Source organism: Adiantum capillus-veneris, chromosome 1 (assembly GCF_014529385.1).
Source record: "Adiantum capillus-veneris isolate H3 chromosome 1, ASM1452938v2, whole genome shotgun sequence".
In the NCBI taxonomy this organism is placed as follows: Eukaryota; Viridiplantae; Streptophyta; class Polypodiopsida; order Polypodiales; family Pteridaceae; genus Adiantum; species Adiantum capillus-veneris.
Window position 1 is genome coordinate 111,269,960 of NC_140931.1, and position 5,420 is coordinate 111,275,379.

The 5,420-nt window shown below is 42.3% G+C and overlaps 1 pseudogene; it reads left to right on the top strand.

Moving 5' to 3' along the window:
- Positions 1 to 1,118: 1,118 nt before the first annotated feature.
- Positions 1,119 to 1,765, top strand: LOC147465362 (fructose-bisphosphate aldolase, cytoplasmic isozyme-like; annotated as a pseudogene).
- Positions 1,766 to 5,420: the final 3,655 nt, after the last annotated feature.

Genomic DNA, 5,420 nt, shown 5'->3' on the forward strand with positions numbered 1-5,420 from the left:
CCCATCTCCTACAATGCTCAGCTGCGGCAAGATTTTCTACTCTACAACCGGCCCCTTAGAAATATAACTCTGTTGGTAATTAATTGGAGCGAAGCCAATGGCGCTAATTCTTAACACTGTCTCTCTCTCTGTCTCTCTCTTTTTTTTTGGACCATAAAGGACACTTGGATATGAAATCCTTGAACATTATAATTTACAAGACCCTCTATTCACCCTGTGCAAAACCTTTGCTAGCATGACATTTACAGGATGAAAGGCAGGTCAAGCGGCAGCTCTAACAAAAACTTAACACTATCAATCTTCATCCTTCTATGGACCAAGAAGCCACCACTATGTGTGCAGGAAATTCGCAGCCATGATCAAGTCCGGAGTCATTTTTGGCTTGATTTCAAACTCCGTCTCAATGCCATTGGAAAACTGCAAAGACCAGTAGAAAAACTCGCATACTTTTTCCAGAACCGGTGTGCTTATCTCTATAAGCTTGACTTCCCGTCTCCTTGAAGCCTCCGGCGGAGCTGAGCATGCTTTTGAGGGTGTTCGAGACGACGGCAGCCTTGCGATCAATGATGAACTTCACGAGAGAGAGAGGGGGGACGAGGGGCGTGTGTATGTGTGTGTACCTCGTAGAGTATTGCTCTTTTTCAAAGTGGATGAGAAGGTCCCCTCTCTCTCTCTCTCTCTCTCTCTCTTTCTCTCTCTCTCTAAAAAAACTGAACTCTCTCAAAGAGCACGTGCCGATGCGCGCTCTTTGAGAGAGTTCAGTTTTTTTTATAGAGAGAGAGAGAGAGAGCTTGCATCTCTACCTTGCTAGCTGCCATGGCCGCGTTCGAGGGTAAATATGCAACTGAGCTTATTGCGGCTGCAATTTACATTGCGACCTGGCTCTCTCTCTAAAAAAACTGAACTCTCTCAAAGAGCGCGCTCTGGCGCGCGCTCTTTGAGAGAGTTCAATTTATATATTATATATATATATATATATATATATATATATATATATATATATATATAGAGAGAGAGAGAGAGAGAGAGAGAGAGAGAGAGAGAGAGAGAGAGAGAGAGAGAGAGAGAGAGAGAGAGAGAGAGAGAGAGACCCTTGCATCTCTACCTTGCTAGTTGCCATGGCCGCGTTCGAGGGTAAATATGCATTTGAGCTTATTGCAGCTGCCAATTACATTGCGACCTGGCAAGGGAGCCGTTTGTGGAGGTACTTAAAGAGGGTGGATTAGTCCTCGGCATCAAGGTAGATAAGGGCACTGTCGACCTTGCAGGCATGCGCTGACGGTGAGACAACCACTCAGGGATTGGACGGCCTTGCCCAATGCTAGAGCCCGATTTGCGAAGTGGAGAGTTGTGCTCAAGATTGGTCCAACTGAGCCGTCTCCTCTTGCCATACTTGAGAATGCAAATGGGTTGGCTCGCTATGCCGTACAAGCAAAGGACGGTTCCTCCTGCTGTTCCTGGTGTCATGTTCTTGTCGGGCGGTCAAAGTGAGGAAGAAGCAACTTTGAATTTGAATGCCATGAATGAGATGGATACCAAGAAGCCACGGACACTTTCTTTCTCATTTGGACGAGCATTAATGCAAGCCAACCCTTTGAAGACTTGGGCTGTAAAGAAGGAAAACATTCTTACAAAACAAGCTGCTTTGCTTGCCCGATGCAAGGCCAACTCTAGTGAGGCGGCTGTACTTGGAAAATATGTTGGAGATGCTTCTAAGGGCGTTGGAACTGATGAATCGCTTCATGTTTCCAACTACAAGTATTAGCTCTCATATTCTTAAGCTATTGAGTTTTGATTGCAATGATGTTTCATGTTCTGTAATAATGTTTAGGTGTGGGGGTGGCTGCAGAATGAAGCAAATGGGCTATTTTTTTGAGGTTTATGTAATGGGCATGTTTATCATGATTTAAGAGCTGTCGAGAGTAGAGAGAGAGAGAGAGAGAGAGAGAGAGAGAGAGAGAGAGAGAGAGAGAGAGAGAGAGAGAGAGAGAGAGAGAGAGAGAGAGAGAGAGAGAGAGAGAGAGAGAGAGAGGAGAGAGAGAGAGAGAGAGAGGGCAACGCAGGGTCGCGAAATCAGAAGCAGAAGCAACAGAAAGAAAGGAGAGAAAACCAGCAGAGATGCCGCCTAAATTGGATCCCTCGTAGATAGTGGAAGGGACGACATCAACCTTGGATTGACGATTTTGGACAGTGAGCTTGACGATAACGCACAGGCCCTTCCAATCCTTGGTAATCTCCTTGTCAATGTCTTCTTTTATAACCTTCTTGGGCGACAGACCCAGAGGCCCAACCTTGGGTGCCAATGAAGAGGTAGCTCCAACCTCCCCTCCTGTTAAACGAACAAAAACCACCTCCTCATATTCTTGTTGCCCTTGCTTTATCAGCATTGCATCTACATCGTGGGGCCAAAACATGCATCACTCAACTTCATGTCTACCGTTTGCTGGAGTTTACGGGTGGCTCCCTCAATGGTGACATTGAAATGGAGCACAACTACAAGTAGGAGAGCAATTAGCGCGGCTACCCTTGTGATCAAAGCCCTCAAGGAGCCCGAGCGCGGTAGGAAGAAGATGAATGCATTGCTACAGTTGCTGCTCCTTGCAAGCTTGAAATAGTAGCTAAACGTGCTATAATCCCTGCTCAAGAACTAGTGTTGTTGTGGTGGGCGCCTGTGAACACGACCTCTAAAGACATCTAGACTTTCTCATGATTAATACTAAGAGCCTTGTTAATCCGCTCTGAGTTTCATGCAACAATTATCTCTCTAATCTCGAAGAGGACAAGCTTTGACAGTAAGATTCCTGCCCATTTAATGCATAATCAATACCACATTGATGAAGTCCACTGACAGAAACAACAAAGATGCCACCATTTTCATTTATGACATTGTTTTACAGCAGATGCTCCTCATGATTGCTGACTACTCGCATAATTGCATTGTCAGAATTCCTCCTATTAATTTGACCATGCAAGCCACTGCAGCACTCGATTGCCTTTTTCTTCTTCTTCTGCTTGCCCCTCAGTCCTAGCATTGGCAACAGGGTTTTTCTCCATGCTAGTGTGCCCCATGAGATCTTAGCTGGTTTTTGACCTACAGATTCCTCTTCCTTCTCCTTATACATTTAAGAACATCAAGCACAATGGAAACATTTCTCTCGATGATGTGATCGAGATTGCCCATGTGCAGCATCCCCATTCAATGGGAAAGGAGCTTGCTTGTACAGTAAAGGAAATTCTTGGTACTGCATTTGTGTGGGTTTCTTTGTGGATGGCAAGGATCCCAAGTATTTGAAAACAAAGATTGATGATGGGGATGTTGAGGTTCCAGAGAGTTAGCTTAATTAATCTTAGGTAGGTGTCTCTCTGGAATGTAGTGTTGCTAAAGTAAGTTTTATTTTGTGGTATAATTGTTGCTGGGTTTTTCTCGCAAATCATTTTTGGAAAAATGTCAGCTTGTTATACTTCTAATGAGTGTATGCTCAGCGTGTCAAAGAGAGAGAGAGAGAGAGAGAGAGAGAGAGAGAGAGAGAGAGAGAGAGAGAGAGAGAGAGAGAGAGAGAGAGAGAGAGAGAGAGAGAGAGAGAGAGAGAGAGAGAGAGAGAGAGAATTGGCTCACATGCTTCAAACAGTGTTTGGGAAAAATCAATTCCACAAACATCCATAGAGGAAATTTCTCAAAATAACAGCATTTTCTAGAATTAAACTCTATTTTCTTGAATTTGTAAATTGGGTTTTATCCTTCTTTCCCTCCCTTGAATTGGTTGTTTTGAGTTTTCAATCGGCTCTTAGCACTATATTTTAGTGGAATTGAAATCTAAAAATTGAAAGAGATGCAGACTTTTTCAATAAGTTTTGTGTATGTGTGTGTGTGTGTGTGTGTGTGTGTGTGTGAGAGAGAGAGAGAGAGAGAGAGAGAGAGAGAGAGAGAGAGAGAGAGAGAGAGAGAGAGAGAGAGAGAGAGAGAGAGAGAGAGAGAGAGAGATTTAAGCATCTTCTATTACTTATTAGCGCTCTTCCTAGTGGACATACATGATAGCTTTTGGTTTGGCAAGTCTGTATCATTTGCAAAAAATACGATGTCAATATGATGCAACCCTTTCCCTCATCCAACTAGCAAGATTTCCTTACCACCTTGTCTTGAGCAGGCAGAAGCTCAAAAGAAATTGAAATTTGCGGAAAACAAATTATGACCTTCTAAACATCTGCTAGATTTTTCCAAACAATAATCCAAAATGGAAAGGAGTCGCATCTTCCCATCTTTGTGAACTAAGTTGTTCAATTGATCTATAGTTAAGTTTCCAAAAGAACATATTTTTGCTAGCAATGGTGACATGTATAAGGACGACTAGATTTGTATAATCATGATTGGGGAGCAATGGTGCTGCCATTTATTGTTTGGGTTTCGAGAAAGCTCTCTCTCTCTCTCATTAATATCTCTTTTTAGAAAAGAAGTATATATATATATGTGTGTGTGTGAAACTCACTTGATAACTTTGCTCGATTTTGAACTTGCTCGGATAAGTTCGCTTGATGTTTGGTAGAACTCCAAGAATGGTGGGTGTGTGAGAGATGTGTAAGAGTGGTCAAAGGATGAACTTTTCCCCCCAAAAAGGAGATGTATAATTTTATGTTTTTTTTTTTGGGGCTTCCATAGCTCCCATACATGATCTCCCATTCGAACAGAGATCATAGATCTGCAATCTATGCACCGAGCTCTTTCCATAGATATACTGCATGATATGGTTTTACCCGCTAGATTTTCAATTCTATTTCGGGAAGAAAATTTGAATTCAAATACACTAGCGGTTTTGCTTGTTTGAATTCAAAGGTTGTCCTTTGATTACTTTCTAAATACTAATGGTTTGGCTTTCATAGACTGTCAAATAAATATGGCCTCCTAGACCCCATTCACATCCTAATGTACCTTTACTTTGCATTGCATGTATTCTGGATGAGAAGGATCTTGTACTTTCAACATCCACTTCTTGATTTCATCTCCCACATTTAGTGTCTCTTTTGTGGCTTCAAATTCATTTGAACCTTCCTCAATAGATATGCTAGCAAAAGAAATAGGGGTAGCTCTACCCATGTGAACTCTGTTTTTGTTGTATGTGTTGGTTGAGGTGGCACAAGTGCTTGGGCTTTGATGGCACTAATTTTCATATCTTTCTTTTGTAGAAGCATATTTCACCTTCTGATCTACTACCTCTGTTGTGGCTTTGCCATCTTCTCCTTGAGCTGCATTATCTCATGATCTTTTTGTGCTTGGTAGACATACCTATGTTTTGTGTCAAGATTTTTCTATCATATTTTTCTTGTGTGAGCTCTTGTTTAAGTGCTTTTTACTCTTCTAAAATGCTACAGGAGCAGCTGATGATGTTGAAGTTGCGTTGGGTGTTTCTTGCATTTCTAAGAGCTAA